Consider the following 16,716-nt stretch of genomic DNA (forward strand, 5'->3'; position numbering starts at 1 on the left):
TCTGTGGAATCTGTGGTGATTTCCCCTTTATCATTTTTTATTGCATCTATTTGGTTGTTCTCTCTTTTCTTTTTAATCAATCTGGCTAGTGGTCTGTCTATTTTGTTGATCTTTTCAAAAAACCAGCTCTTGGATTTATTGATTTTTTGAAGGGTTTTTCGTGTCTCAATCTCCTTCAGGTCAGCTCTGATCTTAGTTATTTCTTGTCTTCTGCTGGGTTTTGAGTTTTTTTGATCTTGCTCCTCTAGCTCTTTCAATTTTGACGATAGGGTGTCAATTTTGGATCTCTCCATTCTCCTCATATGGGCACTTATTGCTATATACTTTCCTCTAGAGACTGCTTTAAATGTGTCCCAGAGTTTCTGGCACGTTGTGTCTTCGTTCTCATTGGTTTCGAAGAACTTCTTTATTTCTGCCTTCATTTCGTTGTTTACCCAGTCAACATTCAAGAGCCAGTTGTTCAGTTTCCATGAAGCTGTGCGGTTCTGGGTCGGTTTCTGAATTCTGAGTTCTAACTTGATTGCACTATGGTATGAGAGGCTGTTTGTTATGATTTCAGTTGTTTTGCATTTGTTGAGCAGTGCTTTACTTCCAATTATGTGGTCAATTTTAGAGTAGGTGTGATGTGGTGCTGAGAAGAATGTGTATTCTGTGGATTTGGGGTGGAGAGTTCTGTAAATGTCCACCAGGTTTGCTTGCTCCAGGTCTGAGTTCAAGCCCTGGATATCCTTGTTGATTTTCTGTCTGGTTGATCTGTCTAGTATTGACAGTGGAGTGTTAAAGTCTCCCATTATTATTGTGTGGGAGTCTAAGTCCTTTTGTAAGTCATTAAGAACTTGCCTTATGTATCTGGGTGCTCCTGCATTGGGTCCATATATGTTTAGGATCGTTAGCTCTTCTTGTTGTATCGATCCTTTTACCATGATGTAATGGCCTTCTTTGTCTCTTTTGATCATTGTTGCTTTAAAGTCTATTTTATCAGAGATGAGAATTGCAACTCCTGCTTTTTTTGCTTTCCATTAGCTTGGTAAATCTTCCTCCATCCCTTTATTTTGAGCCTGTGTATCCTTGCATGTGAGATGGGTTTCCTGGATACAGCACACTGATGGGTTTTGGATTTTTATCCAATTTGCCAGTCTGTGTCTTTTGATTGGTGCATTTAGTCCATTTACATTTAGGGTTAATATTGTTATGTGTGAATTTGATACTGCCATTTTGATGCTAAGTGGCTGTTTTGCCTGTTAGTTGTTGTAGATTCTTCATTATGTTGAAGCTCTTTAGCATTCAGTGTGATTTTGGAATGGCTGGTAGTGGTTGATCCTTTCTATGTGTAGTGCCTCTTTTAGGAGCTCTTGTAAAGCAGGCCTGGTGGTGACAAAATCTCTGAGTACTTGCTTGTTCGCAAAGGATTTTATTTTTCCTTCACTTCTGAAGCTCAGTTTGGCTGGATATGAAATTCTGGGTTGAAAGTTCTTTTCTCTAAGAATGTTGAATATTGGCCCCCACTCTCTTCTGGCTTGTAGTGTTTCTGCTGAGAGATCTGCTGTGAGTCTGATGGCCTTCCGTTTGTGGGTGACCCGACCTTTCTCCCTGGCTGCCCTTAGTATTCTCTCCTTTATTTCAACCCTGTTGAATCTGACGATTATGTGCCTTGGGGTTGCTCTTCTTGCAGAATATCTTTGTGGTGTTCTCTGTATTTCCTGCATTTGAGTGTTGGCCTGTCTTGCTAGGTGGAGGAAATTTTCCTGGATGATGTCCTGAAGAGTATTTTCCAGCTGGGATTCATTCTCTTCGTCCCCTTCTGGTACACCTATCAAACGTAGGTTAGGTCTTTTCACATAGTCCCACATTTCTTGGAGACTTTGTTCATTCCTTTTTGTGCTTTTTTCTCTGATCTTGGTTTCTCGTTTTATTTCATTGAGTTGGTCTTCGACTTCAGATATTCTTTCTTCTGCTTGGTCAATTCGGCTATTGAAACTTGTGTTTGCTTCGCGAAGTTCTCATATTGTGTTTTTCAGCTCTTTTAATTCATTCATATTTCTCTCTAAGTTATCCATTCTTGTTATCATTTCCTCGAATCTTTTTTCAAATCTTTTTTCAAGGTTCTTAGTTTCTTTGCATTGATTTAATACATGATCTTTTAGCTCACAAAAGTTTCTCATTATCCATCTTCTGAAGTCTAATTCCGTCATTTCGTCACAGTCATTCTCCGTCCAGCTTTGTTCCCTTGCTGGTGAGGAGTTTTGGTCCTTTCTAGGAGGCGAGGTGTTCTGGTTTCGGGTGTTTTCCCCCTTTTTGCGCTGGTTTCTTCCCATCTTTGTGGATTTGTCCGCTGGTCGTTTGCGTAGTTGCTGACTTTTCGATTGGGTCTCTGAGTGGACACCCAGAATGTTGATGATGAAGTATTTCTGTTGCTTGGTTTTCCTTCTACCAGTCTAGCCCCTTTGCTGTACGACTGCTGAGGTCCGCTCCAGACCCTGCTTGTCTGTGGTGCACCTCTAGCAGCTGTGGCACAGCGAGGGATGCTACCAGTTTCTTTTTCTGCTATGTTTGTCTCAGGATGATGCCTGCCTAATGTCAGTCTTTTGGATATAGAGGGGTCAGGGAGCTGTTTGAGGAGACAGTTTTTAGTTTATAGGGGCTTAATTGCTGAGCTGTGAGCTCTGTTGTTCATTCAGGGCTGTTAGGCTGCTATGTTTGATTCTGCCACAACAGAACTCATTAAAAAACCCTTTTTTTTTTCTCAAATGCTCTGTGTTGAGGGGTTTGGGCTTTATTTTTGGATGTTCGATGAGGTGTCCTGCCCAGCTAGAAGGCAGACTAGCCACTGTTTGGCTGCCGAGGCTCCGCCCTGCTGTTGTGTGATTCGCCCTGTTCCTGCAGGCTCTGCTGTGGTCTCTGCCATGCTCTGCGGCAGAGTCTTTTCTTTGTAGTGTGTTGCCTCAGCAACGGCAGGCTGCGTCAGCAGCGGGCGTGTATCTCAGTAGGGACGGGTTGCCTCGGCAATGGCTGGCTGAGTCAGCAGTGGGCGTGTATCTCAGTTGGGGCGGGTTGCCTCGGTAGTGGTGGACGCCCCTTTCCCACAGAGCATCTCGGACCGTCTGCTCGGGATAGTTTGAAATCGCGGTTTTGTTCGTCCCACTGGGTATCCCAAACGATCTGTCCCTGCAATCCCCTGGGCTGGGCTACTGTCCAAATCTCGTTCAGTCTCAAGTCCAGCCCTCTCAAGGCTCAGGTTGCCGGTTCAACAGGGCACCCAGACAAGCGCGCCCTGTGGGGATTGCTGGGTAGGGCCGGCCTCCAGGCAGACCTACTGCCTAGCGTCCCGTGTCTTTTTATACTTGGGAGTTTCCCCGTTCTGTGGGCAACAAAGATCAGTCTGTAAATGCAGCTCTGACTCACCGTTTGCGGATTCAACGCGAGCTCCAATCCTGGGTTGTTCCATGTACCACATTTTCTTTATCCATTCATCTGTTGGTGGACACTTAGGTTGCTTCCAAATATTAGCTATTGTAAACAGTGCTGCAACAAATATAGTTGTGCAGATATCTCTTTGATATGCTGATTTCCTTTCTTTGGGGTAATAACCAGCAGTGGAATTGCTGAATTATATGGTATCCCAAGTTTTAGGTTTTTTTTTGAAGAAACTCTATACTGGTCTCCTTAGGAGTTGTACTAACTTACATTCCTACCAACAGTATATGAGGATTCCCTTTTCGTCACATCCTCGTTAGCATTTGCTATTGCCTATCTTTTCGATATAAGCCATTTTAACTGGGGTTGAGATGTTATTTCATTGTAGTTTTGATTTGTATTTCACTGATGATTAACTATGTTGAACACCTTTTCAGATGCATGTTTGCCATTTGTATGTCTTCTTTTGAGTACTGTCTATGCAAATCTTTTGCCAATGTTTTGATTGGATTATTGGATATTTTTTTTTCTGGTGGAATTCTTTGAGTTCCTTATGTATTCTGGCTATTAATCTTTTGTCAGATGGGTGGTTTGAAAATATTTTCTCCCATTCCGTGAACTGACTCTTTACTTTGTTGATTACATCCTTTGCTGTGCAGCTTTTTAACTTGATATGATCCAATTTGTCCATTTTTACATTGCTTGTGGGGTGTTGCTCAAGAAATTTTTGCCAAGACCAGTATCCTGGAGATTTTCCTCAATGTTTTCTTGTAGTATTTTTATGGTTTGAGGTCTTAGATTTAAGTCTTTAATGTCTTTTGATTTGATTTTTGTATATAGAGGAGATAGGGGTCTAGCTGCATCTTTCTGCATATGGATATCCAATTTTTGCAGCACCATTTATTGATGAGATTGTCTTTCCCCCAGATTATGTTTTTGGCACCTTTCTCAATAATGAGGTCATTGTAGGTTTGTGGATTTGTTTCTGGGTTCTCTATTCTGTCCATTGGTCTATATGTCTACTTTTATGCCAGTACCATGCTGTTTTGGTTACTATAGCTCTGTAGTATAATTTGAAGAATTATGAAGGAACAGTTCCTTCAGTTTTTTTCTTTTTACTTAGGATAACTTTGGCTATTCTGGGTCTTTTGTGGTTCCATATAAATTTGGGAATTTTTTTTCTATTTCTGTGAAGAATGTCATTGGCATTTTGATGGACATTGCTTTTAATCTGTCGATTGCTTTGGGTCCTGTGGACATTTTAACAATATTGATTCTTCCAATCCATGAACATGGAAGATTTTTCTATTTTTTGGTGTCCTCTTTAATATCATTCATCAGTGTTTTACAGTTTTCATTATAGAGATCTTGCATTTGTTTGCTTAAGTTAATGCATAGGTATTTAGTTTTATGTGTGGCTATTGTAAATTGGATTACTTTTTAAAATTTTTTTATTTTACTTTAAGTTCCAGAATACAAGTACAGAACAGATAGGTTTGTCACATAGGTATATGTGTGCCATGGTGGTTTGCTGGACTTGTCAACCCATCATCTAAGTTTTAAGCCCTGCGTACATTAGCTGTTTATCCTAATGCTCTCCCTTCTTTCGCCCCTACCCCCCAACAGGCCCCAGTGTGCATTGTTTCCCTTCCTGTGTCCATGTATTCTCATTATTCAACTCCCCTTTATGGCTGAGAACATGTGGTGTTTCGTTTTCTGTTCCTGTGTTACTTTGCCGAGGATGATGGCTTCCAGCTTCATCCATGTCCCGGCAAAGAACATGCTCTCATTCCTTTTTATGGCTGTATAGTATTCCATGGTGTATATGTACCACATTTTCTTTATCCAGTTTATCACTGATGGGCATTTGGGTTGGTTCTATCTTTGTTATTGTAAATAGTGCTGCAGTAAATATATACATGCATGTGTCTTTACAGCAGAATGATTTATAATTCTTTGGGTATACACCCAGTAATGGAAATCTGGGTCAAATGGTATTTCTCGTTCTAGATCCTTGAGGAATCACTACACTGTCTTCCACAATGGTTGAACTAATTTACATTCCCACCAACAGCGTAATAGCTTTCCAATTTCTCCACAGCCTCGCCAGCATTTATTGTTTCCTGACTTTTTAATAATACTATTCTGACTGCCATAGGATGAAAACTATGAAACACTTCATGAATTTGCATATCATCCTTGTTCAGGGGCCATGCTATCTTCTCTGTATCATTCCAGTTTTAATGCTGCCAAAGCAAGCACTGGAATTATTTTTTTATTTCTTTTTCAGATTGTTCTTTGTTGGCACATAGAAATGCTAGTCCTTTTTGTGTGTTGATTTTGTTTCCTGAAATTTTACTGATTTTTATCAGTTCTAATAGTTTTCTTGTGGAGTTTATAGGTTTTCCCAAATATAAGATCATATCACCATCTGCAAACAAAGATAATTTGACTTCTTCCTTTCCACTTTGGATGCCTTTATATCTTTTTGTTGTTGTTTGCTTTTGTTTTTGTCTGATTGATCTAGCTAGGACTTCTGGTACTATGTTGAATAACACTTTTGACACTGGGCGTCCTTGTCATGTTCTAGATGTTAGAGGAAAAGCTTTCAGTTTTTCTCCATTCGTTGTGATACTAGCTATGGGTCTGTTGTGTATGGCTTTTATTATGTTGAAGCATGTTCCTTCTATTCCCAGTTTTGTGAGGGTTTTTATCATGAAGGAATGTTGAATTATATCAAATGCTTTGTCAGCATCAATTGAAATGATACCATTTTTATCCTTTATTCTATTAGTGTGATGTATCCCACTGTTTGATTTATATATGTTGAATCATCCTTGCATACCAGGGAAAAAATCCTACCAGGTCATGATGAATGATCTAATTTAGTGTGGAATTTTGTTTTCTAGTATTTTGTTGAGGATTTTTGCATCAATATTCATCAGAGATTTTGGCTTGTAGCTTTCTGTTTTGGATGTGTCTTTGTCTGGTTTTGGTATCAGGGTAGTACTGGCCTCATAGAATGAGTTTGGAAGCAATCCTTCCTCCTCTATTTTTCAGAATAGTTTTGGTAATATTGGTATTAGTTCTTTAAATGTTTGTTAGAATTCAGCAATGAAGCCATTAAGTCCTGGGCTTTTCTTTACTGGGAGTGTTTTTTATTATGACTTCAAATTCACTACTTGTTATCGGCCTGTTCAGGTTTTGGATTTCTTCCTGGTTTAATGTCAGTAGGCTGTATCTCTTTAGGAATTTGTTCATTTCTTCTAGATTTTCCAAATTACTGGCATATAGTTGCTCCTAGTAGCCACTAATGATCCTTCGAATTTCTGCAGTATCAGTTGTAATGTCTCCTTTTTCATTTCTGATTTGACATATTTGGATCTTCTTGCTTTTTTCCTTTGTTAGTCTGTCTAACAGTTTGTCAATTTTGTTTAACTTTTCAAAAAAAAACCCAGCTTTTTGTTTCATTGATATTTTGTATTGTATTTTTGATTTCAATTTCATTTATTTTTGCTTGGTATTTATTATTTCTTTTGTTCTACTAATTATGGGTTTGGTTTGCTCTTTCTTTTCTAGTTCTTTAAGATACATCATTCAATTATTTATTTGAGGTTTTTCCTCTTTTTTGATGTAGATACTCACAGCTATCAACTTCCTCTGAGTACTGCTTTTACTGTATTCCATAGGTTTTAGCATTTTGTATTGAATTACCATTTGTTTCGAGAAATTTTTCAATATCCTTTTTAATTTCTTCATTGAACCACCAGTTATTCAGGAGCATATTGTTTAATTTCTATGTATTTGTATAGTTTTCAAAATTCCTATTGATTTCTAGTTTTATTCCATTGTGGTTCTAGAAGATGCTTGATATTATTTCTGTTTTTAAAATGTTTTCAGAGTTGTTTTGTGACCTAAAATACAACCTATTCTTGAGAAAGACCTATGTGCTGGGGGAAAGAATATGTATTATGCAGTTGTTGCATTCCATGTTCTGTAAATATCTATTAGATCCATTTGGTCTGTAGTGCAGATTAAGTCTGCTGTTTCTTTGTTGACTTTCTGTCTGGAAGCTATTTCCAATGCTGAAAGTGTGGTGTTGAAGTCTCCAGTTGTTATTGTATTGGGGTCTACATCTCTCTTTTACTTGAGTAATATTTGCTTTATATATCTGGGCACTGCAGTGTTGGGTGCATATCTATTTAAAATTATTATGTCCTCTGGCTGAACTGACCTCTTTATCATCACATAGTGACCTTCTTTGTCTCTTTTTACAGTTTTGGTCTTTAAATCTATTTTGTTTGATATAAGTGTAGTGACTCCTGTTCTGTTTTGGTTTCATTGGCATGGAATGTCTATTTCTGTCCTTTCATTTTCAGTCTGTGTGTCTTTATAGGTGAAGTGTGTTTCTTCCAGGCAACAGATACATGGGTCTTGGTTTTTTATCTATTCAGTTAGTCAGTGTCTTTTGATTGGGAAGTTTACATTCAGTGTTATTGATAAGTAAGGACTTAGTACTTCTATTTTGATTTTTTGTTTCCTGGTGGTTTTGTGGCTTTCTCTTCCTTCTTTCTTTCATTTCTGTCTTCCTCTAGTGAAGGTGATTTTCTCTGGTAATATGATTTAGTTTTTTGCATTTTATTTTTAGTGCGTCCCTTGTACGTTTTTTGGTTTGAGGTTCCCATGAGGCTTGCAGATACCTTCTTATAACCCATTATTTTAACCTGATAACAACTTAACACTATTTACATAAACAAGCAAAAAGAAAACTAATAAAAACTTGCCCTAACTTCATCCCCCCACTTATTAACATTTTATTGTTTCTACTTACGTCTTACTGTTGTACTATGTCTTAAAAAGTTGTAGTTCTTCTTTTTGATTGGTTCATTATTTAGTCTTTTTACTTAGGATAAGAGTAGTTTATACACCTCAGTTACAGTATAGTATTATAATATTCTGTGTTTTTCTGTGTACTATTACTAGTGAGCTTTGTACCTTCAGGTGATTATTTATTGCTCATTAATGTCCCTTTCTTTCTGGTTGAAGTACTTCCTTTAGCATTCCTTTTAGCACAGGTCTGGTGTTGATGATATCCCTCAGCTTTTGTTTGTCTTGGAAAGTACTTCTCCTTCATGTTTAAAGGATATTTTCACTGAATATACCATTCTAAGGTAAAAGGGTTTTTTTTTCTTTAGCACTTTAAGTACATGATGCCATGCCCTTCTATCCTGTAAAGTGGTTTACAGTGAAAAGTCTGCTGCCCAGTGTATTTCTGATCCGTTGTATGTTATTTGTTTCTTTTCTCTTGCTGCTTTTAGGATGTTTTATTCTTGACATTTGGAGACTTGATTATTAAATGCCTTGGGGTAGTCTTCTTTGAGTTAAATCTGCTTGGTGTTCTATAATGTTCTTGTACTTGGATATTAATATATTTCTCTAGGTTTCAGAAGTTCTCATTATTATCCCTTTGAATAAACTTTCTATCCTTATTTCTTTCTTTACCTCTTCTTTGAGGCCAACCACTCTTAGGTTCCTTTTTTCAATCTATTTTCTAAATCCTGTAGGTGTGCATCATTATTTCTTATTCTTTTTTCTTTTGCCTCCTCTGTGTATTTTCAAGTGGCCTATCTTTAGGCTCACTAATTCTTCTGTTTTGTCTATTCTGATATTAAAAGACTCTGATTCATTTTTCAATATGCCAGTTGCATTTTTCAGCTCCAGTATTTCCACCTGGTTCTTTTTAATTATTTCAATCTCTTTGTTAAATTTATCTGATACAATTCTGAAGTCCTCCTCTCTCTTATCTTGAATTTCTTTGAGTTTCCTCAACACAGCTATTTTGAATTCTCTCTGTGAAAGTCCACATGTCTCTGTTTCTCCAGGATTGGTCCCTGGTGCCTTTTCCAGTTTATTTGGAAGGCCATGTTTTTCTGGATGGTGTTGATGCTAGTAGCTATTCTTTGGTGTCTGGTCATTGAAGAGTTAAGTATTTAATGTAGTCTTCACTGTCTAGGCTTATTTGTAGCTGTCCTTCTTGGAAAGGCGTTCCAGCTATTTGAAAGGACCTGGGTGTTGTGATCTAAACTGTGTCTTCTTTATGAGGCACCCCAGGCCCAGTAATGCTGTGGTTCTCTCAGACTCGTAGAGGAGCTGCCCTGATGGTCTTGAACATGATTTGGGAGAATTCTATACATGACCAGGCAGAGACTCTTTTTCTCTTCCCTTACTTTCTCCAAAACATAAAGAGTCTCTCTCTGTTCTGAGTCACCTAAATCTGGGGATGGAGTGACACAGGCATCCCTGTGGCCACCACCACTGTGACTGTGCTGGGTCACACCTGAAGCCAGAGAAGCGCTGAGTCTTGCCTAAGGCCCATTGTAACCACTCCCTTACTACTGCCTATGTTTTCTCAAGGTCCTGGGATTCTACAATCCACAGGTAGCTAAGCCAGCCAGGCCTGTGTTCTTCCCTTCAGGATGGCGAGGTCCCCCAATCTCTGGGTGAATCTAGACGTGTTGTCTGGTGGTCAGAGACTAGAGTTAAAAAACCTTAGAAGTGTACCTGGTATTCTATTGCATTGCAGCTGAGCTGGTACTCAAACCACAAGTCTCAGACCTTCTTATCCTTCCCTTCACTTTCCAAAGGCAGAGTAGCCTCACCTGTTAGCCACTGCCTCCCCTGGCTACAAGGCAAGGTGTACTGCCAGAATACCACTGGAGTACCCCTAAGTTACAGGGGCTCTTAAGTCCACTTGTGGTGAATGTTGCCTGGTGTAGGACTCATTTTTCAGTGCTGTGAGCACTCCTCTGGCCCAGGGCAGTTCCATAAATGCTATCCAACGGTCAGCTCTAGAATCAGGGACCCCAGGAGCCCACTTGATGCTCTACCTCCCTGTGGTGGTGTTGGTACCTAAGGGGCAAGACAAAGTCCCCTTTACTTTTCCCTCTGCTTTTCTAAAGCAGGAGTTTTGCCCCATAGCACCACAGTGGAAATATGCTGAGTCTCACCTGCAGCCAGCAAGTCTCAGAGGCTCAGCAAGACCCTCGAGGTGATTCCTGGGCATCACTGCTGGTTATTCAGGGCCCAAGGGCTCTTCAGTTAGCAGATGATGAATGCTGTAAGGATTGAGCCCTTTTCTTCGAGGCAGGGAATACCCTTCTGGCTCAGGGTATGTCTTGAAATGTCATCTGGGAGCTATGACCTGGAACAGAGCCTCACTGCTCTGACTTGTGCCCTATCTTGCTGTGGCTGAGCTGGTAACCAAGATGCAAGACAAAGTCCTCCCCTCCTCTCCACTCTCCTCTCCTCAAGCAGAAGGAAGAGATCTCTTTTGGAGCCTCAAACTATACAGCCTGGGATTAAGGGAGGGGTGATTTCAGTCCTTCCTTGGCTGCCCCAACTGGTGTCTCATTATGTCATGTGCCCTCCCCATCTCAGTCCACTGTTTCTGGGCCTAGTTCAGCCCTAGGACTCACCTATGAGTTGCAGTACTTATGGCCTAGACTGCCTTTAAAGTTTACTTAGAGACTGAGAGCACTTTGGCCCTCAGAGGTAGGGTTTGAAGGCACTCAAGTTGGAACCACTGGGATCAGCAACTCCTTTCTGGCTAGGGCTGGTTTAAATGCTCCTTCCCTGGTTGGGCATCAGCTGAGTTTGCTCTGGTTTTCCTTTCTGTTCTAACAAGACAGCACCGAGTTCATTGCCTCACAATTGTTGTGTTCTCCCTTCCGGCACTCAGAAATGCTCTCTGCAGCAGGCTGCAGCTGCAGGGGTGGGGGAGGGGTGGCATCAGCTATTCAGGACCTTTTTTTTTTTCTATGTCTTAAGTGCCGCTTTCAGCGATCTGAAGTTAAAATTGGGTACTTTGAGTGGCACCTGATTTATGGTTCTTGTGAAGGTATTTTTTTTCTGTGTAGATAGTCGTTAACTTGCTGTCCTTGTTGGGTGGGGGGATAATCGGTGGAGCTTTCTATTCTGCTGTCTTGCTCTGCTTCCTATATTTACTTATTAAAGATTTTAATGGATGGGAATTTCAAGATTATACCACTATGCTTAGTTTGCACATAGTAGTTAATCCTGAAACAAGAGAAGTCCTAAAGTGCATTTTATTTAGCTTCTTTACATTGCTGATGTTAGGGTCAAAGTTAGATAAATCATGTATTCTAAAATAATCTCAAAAATAATTCAGAGGTGATACTATATGTTATAGAGATAAATTTGTAACAATTCATTGTGTTGTTTCTTACATGTTTCTAATTACATTTATTCTTATCTTGAGTATGCACTTTTTAAAGTAAGCATTTTTAGTCCATGTAATAATATTAAAAATTAAGCTTAGGTGAAGATATCTAACATAACTTTTAAAATAAATATCTTCAATGGTTTCTATCTAATTTAAGTATAGGTACTCTTGCTGTATTTTAGTTTTAATTTGCATGGCATATCTTTTTTCGTCCCTTCACTTTTAGTTTGTATGTGTTCCCACAAGATAAAGTAAGTCTTTCTTGTAGGCAGCGGATAGTTGCTATTGTTTTTTATCCAGTCAGCCACTCTGTATCTTTTTCTTTTTCTTGAGATGGGGTCTTGCTATGTTGCACAGTCTAGTCTCTAATTCCTGGGCTCAAGCAATCCTCCTGCCTCTCCCCCACATCTTTTAATTGGAAAATCTAACACATTTAAGTTTGAGGTAATTGTTGATATGTAAGAACTTATTACTGTCATTTTATTAATTGTTTCCTGGTTGTTTATAGATCTTTTGTTCCTTCATGTCATGCTGTTTTTCTCTGTGATTAAGTGATTTTTTTCCAGTAGCATGCTTTGATTCCTTACTTTTTATCTTTTGGGTATCTACTGTAGGTTTTTGCTTTGTGGTTACCATGAGATTTATAAAAACATCTTACGATTTAACAGGCTATTTCAAGCTGCTAACAACTTAACTTTGATCATATAAAAAACTCTACACTTTTGCCACCCCAGCACATTTTATATTTTTAATGCCACAATTTACATTTTATGTTGTATATCTCTTAATAACTTGTTGTACCTATTATTATTCTCAATAGTTTTGTCTTTTAACCTTCACTAAACATGTAAGTGATTTACATACCACCATTATGGTATTAAAGTATTCTGAATTTGATTTTTACCAGTGAGTTTTATACTTTCATATGTTTTCATGTTACTAATTTTCATATTTTTCTTTTATCTTGAAGAACTCCCTTTAGCATTTCATATAACACAGGCCAGGTGAGAATAAACTCCCTCAGCTTTTGTTTGTCAGAGAGTCTTTCTCTTTTATTTCTGAAGGAAAGTTTTGCTGGGTTCAGTAATTTAGATTGGCAGGGTTTTTTTCCTTCAACGTTTTGAATGTATGATCCTACTCTCTCCTGGCCTGTAAGACCTCTGTTGAGAAGTCTGCTGCTAGCCTTATGGAAACTCCTTTATATGTTATGTTTTTTTTGCTTCTTTTCTCTTCTTGCTTTCAGGATCCTCTCTTTGTCCTTAATTGTTGGCAATTTGATTGTAGTTTTATCTTGGAGTAGTCTTTTTTAGATTGAATCTCATTGGAGACCTTTGACCTTCCTATACCTGGATATGTATATCTTTCTCCAAATTTGGAAAGGTTTTAGCTATTATTTCTTTATAAGCTTTATATCCCATTATTTTTCTTTTCTCCTTTATGAACTCTTATAACCCAGACATTTGCTATTTTGATGCTGCTCATATATCCTGTAAGATTTCTTCATTCCTTTTTATTCTTTATTTTCTTTTTTCTCCTCTTACTGTATATTTTCAAATAGCTTATCTTTGAGTTCACAGATTATTTTTTTTACCTGATCAATTCTGAGGTTGATGCTATTACATTTTTTATTTCATTCATAGTATTTTTAAGCTCCAGAATTTGACCTTTTAAAAATATAATTTCAGTCTCTGTTAATATCTAATTTTGGTCATTTATTGTTTTCTTGATTTTATTAAATTGTTTCTCTCTCTCTCTTTTTTTTAAGTTTACTGAGATTCCTGAAAACAGTTATTTTGAATCTTTGTCAGATAGTTTGTATAGGGGTCAGCTACTAAGAAATTGTGTTCTTGTGGTGGTGTTATGTCTCCTTGGTTTTTCATGTTTCTCATTGCCTTACATTAATGTCTGTGCAATTAAAGAAATGTAAGGACTTATTCCAGTTTTGCAGACTTAAGTTTTATGGGAAAGCCCTTCACCAGTCAGCCACATCCAGAGATTCTTGGCAGGCCATCTAGTATGATCCTTGATGTGCTTGTTGCTGGCATCCTTGGGCAGGATGGCCTACTACCTGGGTTAGCAGATAGGTGGGCCTGGTACCTGGGTCCTCAGTTGGGCCTGAAGCCCAAATCCACTGCAGTGGACCTGTTGATTGGGTCTTGAGGGATGGGCCTGGAGCCTGTGTCCACAAGGGTGGGTCTGGGGCCTGTATCATCCACAGGAACCAGCCTAAAGCCTGGTCCACAGGGGCTCACCTGGTGCGGGGGTAGGGCTTGAGTCTGTAGGAGATGGCTGAACACTGGATGGGCCTGACACCTGGGACCACTGGCATGGGCCTGGAGCCTCAGTTCATGGAGGCTAGCCTAGCACTGGGGTGTCTTGGATTGTTGAATTGATCACTGAGATACCTGGTTCCTGGGATCATTGAGAAAGAACTGGAGCCCAAGTCTGCATGTGTGGTCCTGGACCCTTAGTCCAAGGGGTCTTGCCTGGTACTGGGGTATATGGGAGTGGGCATAGACCCTGAGTCTTTTAGAATAAGCCTGGAGCCTGGGGCCTCTGGAGCCTGGGGCCTGGTGCTGGGACCAGTGTGGAGCCTGGAACCAGAGTCTGGTCTGGAGCCCAGAATTGTGGATGCTAGCCCAATGCCTGGAACTACTGAGGGTGGCCTGGAGCCTGAGTCTGTAGATGCAAGCCCAGAGATGTGATGTGCAAGGGCTAGCTTAGAGGTTAGGTTCCTTGGGGCTAACATGGGTCCTGGAGCTGCAGGGCCCAGCCTGGAACTTGGTAACACAGGGATGGTCCTGGCACCTAGGTCCATAGCAGCCAATCCAGCACTGTGGTCTACTGGAACTGGCCTGGGCCCTGGGTCTGCTAGAACACTGAGTTGGAGGAGATCCAGCGAGGACTACAGGAGCCAGCCTAGAGGGTGGGGCTATGGAATCCTGCCTGGTGCTGGCGTGGGCTTGGAGGCTCAGTCTGTGGGTACCAGCCTCTTGGGGCCTATATCAGCCTCCTTGAGGGGCTGAGTCTGCAGGTGCCTGCCTTATGACTAGGGCTGTAGGGGTCTGGCCTGAAGCCAGGAGCCTTGGGAGCTAGTCCAATGCTGAGGGTGGTTGAGGCCTTGGTACTGCTGAGGTTAGCTTGATGTTGAGGTAACCTGAAGACCAACTTCACTGTGCAGGCCTGGAGGTTGGGGTTGAATGATTCAGCTTGTGACTGGGGCAGGCCTGGAGGCTGAGTCCACTGACCTGGAGGCTGTGGGGGCCTTCTTAGCACTGGTTATTATTGGCGTGGGTCCAGTTTTAGAGTTGAATGAATGTTCAGTGCTCACTTCCCTCTATTTCTCTCACACAGAGGGTATCTCTCTCCACTCTATGCCGGGGTTGGTAGAGGGCTGATGCTAATAGTGTGAAACTATCTTTCCTACCTTCTTGAATGTACCTTATGTCTGTGCTACACCCAGATGCTGCTATAATCTCCTGCCTATTTGTTTTGTTTTTTAGTTTTTTTTTGCTCTTGTGAAGTTATTTTCATGTGTGGATAGTTGTTTTAATTGATGTTTCTGTAGAGAAATGAGTGCTGAAAAGTCCTATTCCACCATCTTGATGATGTTCTTCCTAATGGTTTTTTAATTAAGACAGTTGTACATAGAGTTAAACATTAAGTTGTCTCTCCTTGCTTCTTTTCTAGCCCCACTTATCAGAGCTAACCATTTGTAAATATGGTTTATTTTATTCCAGATTTTTCTGTGCATATATTTAATTTTTGTTATTATTGGGAGTTGGATATATTGTATTTGTTCTACAAATTTTTATTCATTTAATATGCTAATTAAACATTCATTTAATATATTAATTGGCATCCCTTTGTGAAAGCATTTGGTACCAACTTATTCACTTTGATAGCCAAGTAACAATGAGAATTTTGATGTTTGTGACTCACACTGTATAGAAAAATGGATAAACTTTGGCAGAATACACTCGCTCTTAAGAATTTTAGATGACAGTATCGACCTCAAGTGTAAATGCAGAAAGTGTTGGCAGGTATTATTTATTAAAGTGATAAACACTTTAGCATACATTTCTAGATCTTAGTATACGAACATTACATTATAGTTTTGAGAGACCTGTATGAGACTTGTTTGGCCACATGAGTGTGCTAGTGTTTGTACAGTTATGAAGGATATTTGCCTACTATGGACAAAGATAGTTTGTGGTTCCTTGTAATTTCTAGACAACATTGAAGGCATTGCTTCATGTTTCTTGGACCTGTAAAATGAGAGTGGTAAAAATCTCTTACTTGATTCTTACGAGAATTGTGTGACAAGTGACGGCCCTAAAGCAAAGCATTTCTTAGGGTTGTCTGCTATAAAACACAAAATATCAAGGCTGTTTTTTGTTTGTTTGGTTGGTTTTCTGGTTTGTTTTTTGGTTGGTTCTTTGTTCATTTGTTTCAAGCAGTGTCTTGCTGTCACCCAGGCTGAAAGGCACAATCATACCTCACTGCAGCCTCAACTGCCTCAACCTCCTGGGCTCAAGTGATCATCCTAGCCTCTGGAGTAGCTAGGACCACAGGCATGTGCCATGATGCCCTGCTAATTTTTATTTCTATTTTTCGTAGAGATGGTGTCTTGCTCTGTTGCCCAGGCTGGTCTCAAACTCCTGGCCTTGAGCGATCCTCTTATCTTAGCCTCCCAAAGTGCTGGTATTACAGGAATCAGCCACTGCACCTGGCCAAGGCTGGATTTAGAAATCCAGCCTTTAATTACCAGTGTCCAAAATCATTCCATGAAGCTCATGAAATTACTGATGCCCCCATAATGATTCCTTAGAATGCCATTGCCTAGACTTATCATACTAAATAAACTCTTGCTATATCTGACATTAGAGGGATGCTTAGTATGTGTATATTAAATTTAAATTGCATACTTGAACAAAAAGCTGTTACTCTAGTCTCACAAGCACTCAAATTTGAAGTGGCATATAAAATCATATATAGTTGAGGAATGAAAATGATATCTCTAAGTATTTATTAACGTGATATATTTGTCTTCCCTTTTT

At 39.7% G+C, this 16,716-nt stretch overlaps 1 protein-coding gene and 1 non-coding gene across 4 annotated transcripts in view; one reads left to right on the top strand and one right to left on the bottom strand.

Moving 5' to 3' along the window:
• The window catches only part of ZMAT1 (zinc finger matrin-type 1), a 57,306-nt gene that overhangs the window by 16,687 nt on the left and 23,903 nt on the right, over nucleotides 1-16,716 (top strand). The gene's annotated exons all lie outside the window — the stretch shown is intronic.
• On the bottom strand, nucleotides 5,577-5,679 carry LOC118150756 (U6 spliceosomal RNA). Its single transcript, XR_004738904.1, has one exon. It is a non-coding gene; the product is annotated as a U6 spliceosomal RNA (small nuclear RNA).

The sequence above is a fragment of the Callithrix jacchus genome, chromosome X, assembly GCF_049354715.1.
Source record: "Callithrix jacchus isolate 240 chromosome X, calJac240_pri, whole genome shotgun sequence".
NCBI lineage: Eukaryota > Metazoa > Chordata > Mammalia > Primates > Cebidae > Callithrix > Callithrix jacchus.